The sequence below is a fragment of the Chamaea fasciata genome, unplaced genomic scaffold (assembly GCF_029207755.1).
Source record: "Chamaea fasciata isolate MVZ Bird 193981 ecotype frontalis unplaced genomic scaffold, bChaFas1.0.hap1 SCAF_23, whole genome shotgun sequence".
Lineage (NCBI taxonomy): Eukaryota > Metazoa > Chordata > Aves > Passeriformes > Sylviidae > Chamaea > Chamaea fasciata.
The window spans coordinates 7,820,668-7,835,581 of NW_027094108.1; the positions used below are offsets into that span (position 1 = coordinate 7,820,668).

Here is a 14,914-nt window from a genome sequence, read left to right on the forward strand (position 1 = left end):
GAAAAGCAGACAGTATTTGAGCCTGAGTGCCCTCACTGTGTCATTCGTGGCTTCAGGCAGTCCAGACAAATTTGAGATTTGAATTTGGGAGTCAGCAAACAGGATTCAAGGCTTTGTAGCTACAGGTGGTCTCAGAGCTCTGAGATTTGACTTTCTTTGAAAGATATTCAAGAACTAAAAAGACGCAACAAAACTCAACTTATAACAACTTTCAAAGTTTTACTTTACCCTACATTTCCTTGGTAATTAAACCTGTAATAGGATTTAAATTTATTTCCACTCTTTTAGAACTATAAATGCTTACGCCAGCCAGGTTATTGTCCAATATCTAATCATAGCATTCTGAATGATAGTGATTACTTTCTTTTTACATTTATTATAATACTTAAATGGACAGAAGTAGTGGTGATGCATAATTTTGGCTTTGTTAATTCAGCCGAGACTGTCTTATGGATTTAATTAAAATTCTACTAAAAAAGCTTTGGACATACTGGAAATGCAGAAATATCACCTTTTATTCATTTAATTGTGTAACCACCTCAACCCAAAAGTGTCTTTACCCACAATCTGCTTGGTCATTCCATCACAACTATTAAAGACAACTGAGTAACCTGTTCCCATAAAGCACAAAGATTAACAAATGTTTGGTTGGAGTTTTTTTTTTGCCCGCCACACAAAAACGTGCAGATTTTCAACACATCTTTTGGGCAGAATGACAATTATGCACACAGCATATGCTGTTTGCCTCTGCAAGTTAGAGCCAACATTTCTATTCTTTCCTCTAACAATAAATTTAAAGTGTGTACTACATTTATATAAGAAGAATATATAACCCAAGAGTGCCGGCTGCAGCCCCACAAAGCCACCAAAAGTTTATTTTGTCTCGCAAAAGAAGGCAAGCACCTTTCAGAGGCATCACCATTTCCTTCTCTCCTGGATACAGATCCCTTCAGGCAGATACGGCACACACGCTTGCAGTAAGAGGACAAGATGGAGCAATTCTGTCAGTGCAGCAGATTAAAAAAAACCTGCCACCAAGAGGCTTTATTCCAAAGGCAATTCTCTGATTCACAAAAGGTCTGCCTACCATACAGCCAAGCAGAGGTTCCCAGATGGTGCTGGCAAAGCAATCTCCACTTTCTCCCAACAGCACAGCAGCATGTTGATGTCTAGTAAAAAATATTTCCAGTCCTGATCCCTTTGCTATCAGTTCTGTAACATGCACTGCCCTGATTAAATAAATAAAAGCCTATCAACCAGCAGCAGTTTCAAGACTTACATGAAGCTCTCCTATTCTTAGGGGAAAAACCCCATGAAGTCAGCATTTAAAACCAAGAGAAAGTGCTTGGAATTATATCTCTTTCTTAATGACAGTCCCACTATTCCCTAAAGTTTGGGGAAGTTCTTTAAAGCAGCAACATTTTTGGCCAGGTGATCAATAGTTTGCTCCAGTACGAGACAGGACTAACACTGGACAGGTACCTCTAAAGTCACCAGAAACCAGCAGATTGCAGTTGGCTTCTCTCACAGACACACCTCTAAGCAATCTTGGCTCCCAGTTCCAGTCTCCTCCACCCTGGCATCCACACATGAACAAATGGACTAAGCAGCATTGCTCAAATCCTGCTGCACTTGCTTAACCTCCATAAGATTTCCCAGGAGAACTTTACTTTGTGTCACTTCTGCTCTCCTTCAATCCTGCAGCTCTTCTGCAAGTTTCTGATCAAGACTTAGCACAGACTACTCAAGAAATCAGAACACAGGAACTCAGAAATATTTCAACAATTAAGCTTTCTTCTAGAGTAGAACCAACCATATAAATCATACCATTAGCATATTTCCCTGATTTTTATTTTAAACTTTAAAAAAAATCCATACTATTAAAAGGACCTTAATACGTTGATAAAGTATTCACCAGGTCAATGAATAAAAAGGTTGAAGTTTCTCTCAAATGAAAAGAAAAAAACAAAAAAACCCCAAAAAACCCAACCAAACAAGTCTAGGTGGGAGATAACAGGCACAGCACCCTGTGTCACATTTTCTGTCTTGAAGAAAAAATAATGGGGATGTTTGGACAAGTATTTATCAGAACAAAGCCTACAGTGGCCCCTGAGGATAAAGTCAAATTTTTCCAATGCCAGCTAGTCAGTAACTCATTATGACTGTTGAAAAACTGAACTCAAGGACACTGGCAAAAGCAAGATTGGAGAACTGTAGATATACTATCAAATTTCTACCATGTGAAACCTATTTTGATGGCCACAACAAGCAAGACACATTCCCTCATGCATACATTTGTCACACTCAGGTTTGTTACACTGAGTGATTTAAAGTGACCCTGCAGAAAAACTGGTTTGCAAAGACAGCAGACAAGAAAAACTTAGAGGCCACAAAGAGTAGAAGAGGAAAAACTGAACTTGCTAATGATAGTTCAGTTCATGCACTTGTGTATGCAGACCCAGCCAAGCCACCAGAAGGTGAATGAAAAATCTGAAAGCAAAATTGAGCAAACCTTCAAAAAATATCGATCACTTAAGAGGCCAATTTCATGTGCACATGATGCAGAAAATTTAGAAGAATCAAAATAATTGAATACTGAAGCAGGAGGATAAGAGTCCATACCATTGACACAAGATCATTTTTTCCTCTTAAAACAATGGGAGAAATATCTTGTATTAAAACAATTGCTTTCTTTAGGACTTCTAAATTGCACTAAATATTAACCTTCCTAAAACTGCAATGGCAAACCCAAATAAAAAAAAAAAAAAACTTGGGACAAGAAGAAACAGTGATATATATGAACACAGTTCAACAGATCTCCATAGACACTCTTACGTTTCAGAATTGAGTTCATATTGACTATCATACACATTAATTTGAAATCCCAACTTTAGTCTTTCATACAAGTTCTACTTCTCAGTATTTTTAATGAGGAACTAAGATCTTAATAAAGCCATTCATTTCATTGTATCCGAAAGTCCTTTGCCTGCTGTACATTTTCTCTGCAGCTGTAGGCATGCATGAGTATGCCTAGCATGTGCATCTGCGTATTTCTATTTACACTAGGAGTACTTCAATATTCATCTGCAGTTATGTATTTATGTACACAGCTAAAACCACACAGCTATGTTAGATCTGATGTATTTTAATGGGGATCAAATCTTCAATCCATGCTGGGATTTTCTGCTATTTAAGAGAAACAGGCTGTGGAGCATTTGACCTTTTTCTCCAAGAGCAAGATAAAATGTCCCAGATGTGCCCAATTCTCAAATGCATTGTTTGTATCTCTTGTAAGAACAAGTCTCCAGGCACCTGAGCAAAGATAACCCACGTTACATGGATACCTCACAGACTGGCAGCAAAGTGCTGTCATCTTACCAACCAATATTAAAAGCAGGCTACTGCATGAGGCTGCCAGAGAGGCTTAGGCAGTGCTGTTACAGCTCACATTTCGCACTCAGTTTGCTACAAGAAGCAGCAAAAAATAGTATTTTTGGCTCACCAATATCAACAGGAAAAGACCAAGTGCTTTCCATAAAGAAGGATTCTCACCTGACACCAGGAGCCCCCTGAAATCTTGCATACAATCAAGCTCTATGAAATACACTGCTGATATACCTTGCAGATAAGACAGAATTTTACACCAATCTCAGTTTCCCATCTTAATATATTCTCTTTGCTGTGACAGGTAATGATGCAGAGCAGGACAGCCCTCTGAATCGCTGTCTTGTAAAACAAACATCGCTTTAATTAACATAACCAGCACAACAAAACATTTTCTAAACTTGCACTCAAGAGAAAAGATTCCCTTCACTAAGACAGCAGCTTGAGGGCATTGAGAGGATTTTTTGGACTTGGGGGACAGGGACAGAGCAACATTACTTGTTTGTTTTCAGTTTTGTGCGGCTCCTCATCTGATTCACCGGCTATTGAGAACTGACAGAAATGCCACTTATCTTATCTAAACAGTTCTTACCTGACCTTTTTTGGCTTCTCTTGAGACAGACAGCAGGACTCTGGTACTGCTAAAGGAAAAAGTACTGCCTGGTATCTCTAAAAACACAGATTCTCAGAAACAAAACAGTTTAATGCATCAAACAATAACACTTTCTTCCCTCAATAATGCTTACATATTTTCACCTTTTCAAAGTCTCCAAATAAAGCTGAGAAATTAAACACATCAATGCTACATTCAAATATTTCTCTCTTCTAACCTAAGCCAGAAAAAGAAAAAGAAAACCAAATCAGGAAAATAAATCCTTATTTTTACTGCAAGAAGTCTCGGTTTTCCACATGAGAAGCCACATTCTCAACAAACAGATGCCAGAAGAGTCAACATTATTGAAGAGGGTTAAAGTGAGCTGTCAAATTACCTTCCATCCTCTGAGGATGTGCACTACACTACCAGCATGTTTCCAGCTCTCACATTCAGAGTATGAGAGCCAGGACTAAAACATCTGCTGGGCCTAACAAGGTCCCTGTCACATCTCTGTGATAACACATTGCTCATGTCTATCATGTAACACAGGCAGAACATATTCTCCTGGTTTTAGCCCCTTAGATTCCTTGGTCTAAGCAAGAAATTGGCAGCCTGCCAGGCTTCCTATGGACCATTCTGGGGTGGGACCACCAGGTAAATCTCCCCGAGTCAGGTCATGATATCCTAAAGAGAGACACTGCCCTCCTTCCCCACGGATAAATGGGATGATGAGCAGTGCAGCAGGAGCAGGAAGCTCTGCTAAGTTTCCACCACTGCCATGCATTTTCTCTTCACTAAACATCGATTTACTTGCAGGAAGAAAGGCTCCCCTAATAGAACCTGTTCTTTTTATTGCAACCAAGAGGGAAATGGGCAAAAAATAGCTTGAAACTATACCAGTTTCAAGCTATTATTAACTATCAGGCATACACTGACAGTAGGAGAGATGAGGTGGCAAGAGGACTTCCAATAGCCAAAGAGCCCTTTCATCATCTGACCAGCTTCATCTATTGTATTCAAGTAAGTGTTAAAATACAGAGAAATCGCATATATCTAGTGCCTTTACAAGGAGTATCCAGTAGCAGATTTATTTTTGCATGTGACTAAATTTAATGCATCCTTGCCGCGTACAAAAAAAAAAGCCTTGTGAAATGAGAGGTGCTAACATTTTCTAACAGATAGGATGACATTACAGAACAGGATCCTTTTTGTTACTCATGAAAACAACATGCTCTTGGTGCAATTGATTTCACACATAAACGGCAACAGTTTCAAAGCCCAACATTGCTATTTTGGGCCAGTTAGTAGAAACCCATTTCTAAAGCTGACAGCAGCTCTGACAATTAATTACAAGCTCAAGATCAAGCATGTCAAATCCTTGTGAAATCCCTAGACATCAATCAGAATGACTCCTGAGGGCCTCCATAGAGTTCAGAGCAAGTATTCTCTCTTTTTGCAGATCATCTTTCAGTGCCTCTGAGCTGCGCGGATTATCAGCATGAAGATTTTATGGAATAAGATCAAGGTAAATAGGGCCAGGAGGTGTACAATTTCCTGAGTTTAGGTACAACAGACTTGCCACAGGTAAATAACTGCTCACTTAGGCACTTATACATCTTACAGCCAGGTGAGGGGTGGGGAAACACTCACAAAGGAGACTAAAACACACTGCAGGGCAAACTGCAATTCCACCAATACACACCTGCAAAACTCATTTACCACAACCATGCTCAGCACTCCATAAAGACTCCTAATGAATTTATGCAGCAGCAGTACAAGTTGACAAATACATTAAAAACATTTTTTAAAAAAATAACTATTATGTCATGATGTTCCTCATGCTGATCTAAGTCAGGGTAAGAGCTGAAGGGCATTTCCTTGTGAGCTGACAGGCCCACAGAAATAACCCAGCCATGACTGTCCCCAAGGACAACAAATGGGGCAGACCCCACACTTCCAACAGGCTGAGCTAATCAACAGATCTGCACATCTACTGCAGAATCTGCATAAGAAATCGATTGAAACCATGTGTTGTTATGGATTCATTTTGCCAAAAAATTAGCTGTGATGGGTTGGCACGGTAATGACTTGAACTTTTCCACAATACCATGAAGTACTGATGCTTCTGGAAAAACAAAGTAGATTCTGATGTACCATTTAGCCTTCCTAGAAAGAAACCACGCCAACAAGATGAGGTAATCTTGAAATTGCCATCTCCAAGCTTCCTAAAACTGGAGAGAAGGTTTGAAATCTATTCGGACTCTGATTAAACTCAGCAATCAACACGGTAAAAAATATATTAAATAGAGCTTTTAAATAGACAAACTGCAACAGTATTTACTTATTTTCTTCTATTTCTCCTCCCTGGAATCAAGTACTCAGGCAAACTTCTTACTTCTACAACAGCATATTGACTTTTTGACACTATGATCATTAAAGTCAACGTGGAAAATACAAGCCCAAATAGAAAATCTAGATGCTGAAAGGAATATAAACCAAGACAAATCCAACTTCTAAAAATAAAATCTTCAAGAAGTGAGTCACTCACCCCCAAAACTGTACCACTTATAACTACTTTATAACAGAAATACAGGAAATATCAAAGGCCTTTTTCCACTTTGGAGGTTTATGCACAAAGCAGAAGTCCAGCACATGTTTGTTTGTTAATGGTTGAGACCTCAAGCAGAAAAAAACCCACAAATAATCCTCAGCCAACAGTATAAATCAACCTAAAGAAAGCTCATCATTTACTGAGTATCATGGCCATAAAGCTGCCCAACAAAGAGAGGGCAAGACAAACTTCATACTTGTATAGCAATCTAAACTGAAAAGCATCAAAATATACCACGTGGAATCACTAGTGCGACAACCAAGACAAAAAAAATCTCTGCTATCAATCTTCAGCAGCCAGCTCCCACTTTTTTACCCTCTTTTATAAACCATTTCTTCTTACAGAGTCACTGCCAGGCCCTCACTTTGAGTCTACTGTGTTTGACAGATCAGCTACAACATTTTTCTTCTGTAAAACAATAGAACTTAGACCAGATTTTACTCAGCCACAGACTCTGCAAGCCCAGGTGTCGTTGCTTTACACTCACTGTGTCAGGTTCTCCTACCACCAAGCCTGAAGGTGCCACAGTGAAGGAGCTCTGGAACTTGCTGCTCTGATGAAGGCACTTGGTCCAACTTCAGTGTTTCCACTCTGTCTAACAGAAACCTTGATTGATGCCAGCTGCACCTCATTTGTTCCATCACCAGGTTTTCCTGAAGAGTAGCACTCACCCTCCAAATTTTAGCCCTGTAGGGGACAAAATTAAATTATATAAAAATATACAATGAACATCTATATTATTTATAAACTGAAATATTTATGATTTATTTAATGAAACTGGAAAGTTTAGCCCTCTAGGGGCTAAAATTAAGGGGACAACAAGTAGAAAGACAAAAGAAGCACGGTCTGTCCAAGAAATAAAAATCACTCAAGGCCCATCAGGAGTTTGAAAGTTTCCCTCAAATAGTAAAGATCACACAAGCAAAACAGAAGTCTCCAAAGTATCTAACAGAATCATTTTGTATAGATTACATCAGTACATCCACCATTTAATTAATTCATCAACAGGTGCTAAAACCCCTCCTTTATCTATACGAAGACCAATCATGGACAGAAAAGAGGAACATATGGAAATGAAATAGAGTCTTGCAACATGCAGGCATGTGAAAGACAGACCTTTTGGGGATCCCGAAGGTGGCAGCACAATTACTAAATTATCTAAGCAAGAGTCAGCCGCCAAAAACTCCTGGGGAAGCACCACGGCCCAGAGCTGCCCCTGCCAGTGTCATATGGGACAGCTGCAGCTTGTTTGGAGGAATACCTAAAGGTGATCCACCCAGAAGGAAAGGGATCCTGCTTTAAGAGAAGTCTAGTTCTTAGAGGATTGCTGAAAGTAAGAGTACATTTATTTGTATGTTTTACGCTTAATACTTGCTTGAATACCCCTCCAAAAATGTTGTTAATCTGATAACTAAGAATGTGCCATTAAAAAAAATGGCATGTTTTTGTCTCTTTCTTTCAAAAGTAAAATATTCCTTGTTGTTTAATGGAAAAGCAGGCTCCTCTCCAAACACATCCTGTGAGGCCTTTTCCAGTGAAGCAGTGTGCATAATGATAAATAAAAAAGGGAAAGGTTCTTGCAAATATTTTTATCTGTAGTATGCAGAGGTTGATCTGTTACACCCAAAAATTATTTTCAACTTCAACAATTCACCTTTGCCAAATCCCTAACTCACTGTAAAACTCTAATAGGTGCACACAACATTTCTTGTGAATAAGTTTGCAACAAATCCTACAAGTTCACCCTCAGGAAACGTGGCAAACACCCCAAGGGAGTATACAACACACAATATACACTCCTTGGAAGTGGAGGGAGTGAGATTTGTCCTTCCTCCTCCTACTTTTTTTGCCAAGAGTGAGGGAGTCCCAAGGAACCATTTCAACACTTCAAGGAATGTCTCACATGCCAGGAAAGGCTCTGACACACTGACTGAAAACACTGGGAGGAGGGAGGACACACAACACATCAGCCAATGCAGATTTTCGGCTGCCTTGGACATTATTCCTTTAGAACAGCCACAATCTTTTTCCATAGAGATTCTCCCCAGGTAAAAATCCAGGCGTGATGGTGAAGGGGCTAATTCTTTACCCTATTTAGAATTAGTCAGAGAACTTCACTGTGTTTGTGACTCATGTGCTCTCTTCACTTGAAACAGCTCCCACAAGACCTTGAGGGACAACTTGCTTCAACTGCCAGGAGGTCAAACTTGATAAAATCTTCAATATTGTCCTTTCTGGTGTATTTCCTTATCCTCCTACCCTTATGAGATCTGCCTATACTGCAGGACCAGCTATCTGCTCTAACAACATGGTTCTTGTATGAAAAATACAAGCCAAAATAGAAAATCTAGATGCTGAAAGGAACATCAACCAAGTCAAATCCAACTTTTAAAAATAGAATCCTCAAGAAATGAGTCACCCACCCCAAAACAAATGCAGCAGGAGAGGCAACTTACTCATCTCACAGAGATCATTCTCCTATCTCTCCATGCTCTGCTCCAAAGTGTGTTCAAATCAAAGGTTCTCATTTTTTTCCTCTTCCCCTCAATTGTATTTAATTAGGCTTTTTTTTTTTTTTTTTTTTTTTCCTTTGAAGTCAAGGGAAAGAGGCCTATTTATTTCAAGGAATATTTAGCCTGGCCTTTTCCTTCCAGTGTTCTACCTCACTGCATCTTCAAACCCATTGTTCCATAGGGACAGGGAGGCATCCAAATAAAGATTAATAAAAAGGCAATTACTGTGGTGTTATCAACTGAAGAAACAGGATCACTTTTTCCAGTGTCAATGAACTTCAATACACTAATAAAATTAACAAATATCAAAGGGGTTTGGGTCTGAAATAGAAACATTTCCACTAAATCTGAGTAGCTTTTCCAAATACTGGGCAAATAGTTTGATATACTTTGAAATACTAAAATATCTCCAGTGCTCCAAGATGAAGCTGAGCAAATTTCACTGAGTGAAATGAGAGTAGACATTGTTTGCACCTTCTAAGCATGCATTATATTTTCATCTTGGTGTTTAAAACAAGGCCACTGCAAGGAGAATTTCCACTGTCCCAGCTGTCAGTAACTGGTTTTGTGACTTACCTGCTGGGGAATTACTCACTTCCCATTGCAAATCTGAAATCACTGTTCATTTGGACAGATTGCTCCTGACTGCACCCTGATGATGTGTCCTCAGTCCAGCTCATGGCACTGGCAAGATAAATGTGTAGAATGAGATTAGAGGCAAAACACTAACAAATTTTGCTTAGATCAAAGAGATGCACTCACACCCTGTCAGTACTACCTGACATCTTCCTGACAATATTATGAGGCAATTAATGTCGGTATGTGTTGGCTGATGGAGGTGAATTATGGTAAGTTCTAGGAGGCAACTGTCTAAAGCAGGGGAAGCTGATTAATTACCCAGCAATAATTCATTATTGAGACATTTAGGTCGACTTGTGCACCACAAAGTCAGAGGGAGCAGGAAACAATCAAACCGATGGATACTGTACAGACTAAACTGTTTGCAGCTATAGCCACAGAGGCACATTTACAGAGAAAATGACACCATCTCAGAGAAATTAGGTGCCTGGAAGCAAATCCTCAAACCAAGTGGGCAGTCTCCATCCCACACAAGGGATGTATCAGCACATGCAGCAGGAGCCCCTGTGCTGGCATTCTCACTGTTTCTCAGGTCTACCTGTTCCCTGTCTCAAACAACGATCACACACCCGGGGCACAAATGAGGAGCCAGTCTGCAAAGCCTTGGGCTTTGATCTCACACTGCTACACTGAAGCAAATGGACAGGAAAATAGAAGAAGCCTGAATACACCTCTGCTGATAAAGATCTGTATGTTAATACCATTAACATTGACTACATCTAATTTAAAGCTGATATCTGCTTGCATATCACATCCAAGTCTCTTTTCAGGTGTACAAAAAATGTGTCTATTTCACAGCATTTCTTCCTTTACTTCTCCACCTGGATCATACAGAAAATATATTTCTTGGCCACCAGCAAATCATTACCCATCATGAGGACTGTTCCCCAAAGAGTTTAAGTACCAGAACAATGGACTACTGCACAGCACCAAATTTCAATTGTGACTTAACTATTCCACAAAGGGGATTTACTGTAGTGACACCTCTCAGGAATACACAATTATTTTAAATTTCAGTGACATTTTCCACTAACAAAACAGCACTTCTACTTTAGCAGTGATTCGAAGATGGAAACTTTCCATAAAGCCTTTTCTTTCCTCTGGGTGTCAGAGTTGTCCTCAAAGTCCTTCTGTGTTAAAAATTAATTGTCTGGTTTGGTCTAACACACCCAATGTATTAGTTAGGGAGTACATGCACAGTAATACCTCAGAAAGGTTACAACCCTCCTCCCCAAGATCTTGGATGGCAATTTGGGGTTACTCTGAACCTCTCTCCAGCTTTGGCTTCTGAACTTTTCCTTTAATCTACTTTTTAATTCACTTCATGTATACCAATACAGTAGTTTTCCTCTTTTTGTAACCTGGTGTCCAAATACCAGAACGACCGCTTGACCATTTCCATAAGCAAACCATCCTCTGCAAAAGTCTTCCGTCAGAATCTTATTATTAAAGCAAGTTTTTCCAAACAGTTTCTGCTGCAGAGTCAAAGGGCCCTCTGCTCAGAATCCTTTTCCTTAAAAGCATGGGGACATGGATGATTTCTGTGCCTCGTAAAGGTCCAGTGCCATTCACCTCTGGATACCAACCTGTTCTTCCATCCGACTGGGGATGGAGTCGCGGAAGATGAGAGGATTTCTCTCTAGCAATGATATCCTGCCCCTTGGCAGATATCAGGCAGTTCAAATCAAATTTCAGGTTTAGCTCACAACACTCAGGATGCTGACAGATGATGGAAGCACTGTCACAGCAGCTCTAGCTTGACTTTCTGTCTACACTACTGTACATTTTAAATCACTTCTGAACAGGATCACTAGAAATGGGAAGCCATCCCTAAATCATCCATGAAAACACAATGGCATCCAACAGGTGTTTGCTTGAGTTAACCCCCTAAGGGAAGGCAGTACTTAAACAGGCATATAGAGGATAAAAGGAATAATTCTGTTCCTAAGAGCTGCCTCCTTCCCCTGTCTCCTCATTTCACATCAACACCTAAGAAGTCAACATTCAAGAGCTTTTCTTACAGTCTCTTCTTGAACCCCTCGGACTTGTTCTCATCTCAGTATATCCAGGTAACTCCATTTAGAGTTCGTATATCCAGGTAACTCCATTTAGAGTTACTGGAGATTTGTTCATCACCTTTATTATCTTCCAAGCTACTAGGCAAACCAAGTGGGCTACCCTGTCTTATAAATTCCAGGTCTGCCTGACCAATATATGACAGACATTCACTCCAGGAAATACTGCCAAAAAGAAGACATTTCCCTGATCTTCTGGGTATAGTGGACACCACATAAAGGTACTCGAGCAGAGCCATGAAAACCAGAGCAAGGCAAACAATGCCTGGCCCAGAATTGTCTCTCTCACACAGAAAAAAAAGTCAGAACAATTAGGAGGAAGTCCAAGATTATTTGGAAGATAACCATGCGTCCACCAAAACACTGCACTGGGGAAATGGATGGAGTCTAGAGAATTAGAGCAGCTGCCAACATGAGACTGAAGTTTGTAAACACACTTTTCATTGCAACTCTCCACAAAAAACCTTGGGGCCTTTCACTACTCTCCCCAGAGGTTTTGGCCTTGTTATTAGTCTGCTTGGTGCCAGTTTGAGTGCCACTGAACCCACCTTCTAATTTATCTTCAGAATATTTAATTAGATCAATTTTGTGCTATATTATCATGCTTGGGTTTAACTTTTTGCCTTATTTAACATTATTAAGTAGAGAAAGGATAGGGCCTATAATTGTTGACTTCACATTAGGCACAATTTCTGCATTCTCTGAATGCTTCCTCATTAGTTTTTCTCGGCTTGCTTAATTTATCCACTCCAAAAGACTGAATTCATAAATTACAATTACCATGGTTATTGTCATTGGAATATTTTCATATACTTATAATTAGTGCATTTTAAACACACAGTCAAAGGTTATACATTTGAAATCATGTAACCTTCTGTATTGATATTAAGATTTAGTTCAAGAATATGATTGATAATTTAAATATTTTCCTTTCTCAAGTCATGGAGCATAATTAAATAATTATCAAAAAAAGATACACTGCCATATCATCCTATTGTCATGCCTATTCTATTATTCCTGTGGATTATTTGAGTAATCCATAATAATAAAAGTTCTAAAGAACAACAGTTAAGAGAAAAGATACAGGATAATTCCTCCCAGTTTTGATACCATGAGACCTGTAAGGTTTACTCTGAAGGCCTCCGACGGGGGTTCAGAATAATTCATTCTGTGTGTGATATTCCTTACTTATAGCCAAAGCAGGGAATACGCTTCAGCTTCTAAACATTTACAATCTCTAATCCATTTTTTTCCAACATGAGTAATTTACGTATCCAAGTCCAAACTGAAAGAAAACTACGTTTTGATTTACTAAAATCTCATTATTCTTCTAAATGCAATAGGCACAAGATTGTACAGTAGTAAATCCCTCCAATTTCCACTAACTTCACTGAATACCACACCTTAACTTTATACGGGATAAACATATTTAAGGAATTCTATATTGTTTGACAGTTCTAAGATCACAGTTTTGCCTTTGCAAACTGTATTCCAACTGCTGTTTTCAACATCACCTCATGCTACACAAAAATCACAATGCAACCTGCACAATGCCGGGCCCCAGCTTCTCCCGCTGGCCCCACTCACTCACCAGCTCGCCCCAGTGCTGGATGCGGGCCCGGGGCACGCATTTGATGGCCACCTGCGAGCAAAGGCCAGCAGCGGGCTCAGCTCGCTGCCTACCCCGCCGCGCCCCGATCTTCTCCTCCTCCTCCTCTGCCCGCCGCCAGCCCCGCCACTCACCGGAGCGCCGTCCGAGAACCGTGTCCCCGAGCAGACGCTGCCGAAGCCTCCGCGCCCCAGCAGTGAACCCAGCCGGTACTGGTCCTCCAGGGCCTCCTGCGCCTCCCCTGCGGGCGACACGCGGCCCTCAGCGCTCGGCCCGGGGCCAGACACGGCCCCCGACCGCCCCCCGAGCGCCCCGGGCTGGCCATCCCCACCCGCCCCGGGCCCCGGCGGCTCGAGGCCGGCGGCTGCGCTGCCGAGCGGCGGAGCTCGGGCCGGGGAAGCCGCAGCGGAGGCGGCGGGAGCGGCCGCGCCATGTGTGTCCTCCGCGGGGCCCGGAAGGAGCCGGGGCCGGGGCCGGGGCGGGGCCGGGGCCGGGGCCGGGGCCGGGCTCGGGACAGGCGCAGCCAAAGGGCAGCGATGCCGCCCTGGCCCCAGGCACCAATGCCCACCCAGCACCGCCACAGCCAGCACCGCCAGAGCCGGGTGGAGCCGAGACCGCGGTGGGACGCCCGGGGCTGGGGGCGGGCCCGGGGCATGGCCCAGCCCTGCAGGGGGAGAGGGAGAGGCAGGGACGGGGATGCCGAGAGGGGCCGGGGAGGTCGGGAAAGGGACACCGGGAGAGGCTGCGGGACAACAAGACAGACTGCAGGACAGCAGGAGAGGGAGAGGAGGAACAAGAGAGGGACGGGGAGGGGTCGTAGATGCCATAGACTCGCTGCTGCCGCTGCTGCTGCCGCTGCCGCCGCTGCAACTGGAGCCCTGGGGCCGTTTGTCCGCGTGTCCGTTCCACGCTCCAGCCCCGCGCTCCCCGGGGCCAGCCCCCGAGCCGCTCCAAACACGGCAACTTGGCCGTGCTGAGCCCAGATCCAGAGGCCTGACTCCTGCGCCGTGGCAGAGGAATTCCCTCGGTCGCTGCTGTGCATTGTCCCTGCTGAGGGTCAGACACTGTCAGGACGCATTCCCTGGTTGTAGGATTCGTGCCCGACCCAAGCACTACGCTTATGTCTCCAGCATTACTTTGCAACAAAAACAGGGGAAGGCAAACTCTGTGTACGGCCCATGGTATTTTCGAGTGTCTAAAACTCACTAAGTCATCGATCTGAGAGGTCCATTTGGAATTAATGGCACGGAGAAGTAGTGCAACACGGAAAAGGGAAGCATAGAAATAAATGGAGGAAAACGTCTTGGTTTATTTCTTGCGTTTTCATTTCACTTCTGGAAAGCTGTTTCAGTTTTCCAGCAACCTTCACCACGGTCCCAGCTGCTCTTTTCAAGAACCTTTCGTGGAGAACGAGGTCGAGCTTCTGTCACAAGATGTGCCACCAACTGCAGCTTCTCCTGGATTTCTATACTGAGTGCAGCACGACTT

General features: G+C 42.2%; 1 pseudogene; it reads right to left on the minus strand.

Annotated features, from left to right (window-relative positions):
* Nucleotides 1-14,606, minus strand: part of LOC136300694 (tissue-type plasminogen activator-like) — an 89,902-nt pseudogene extending 75,296 nt beyond the window's left edge.
* Nucleotides 14,607-14,914: the final 308 nt, after the last annotated feature.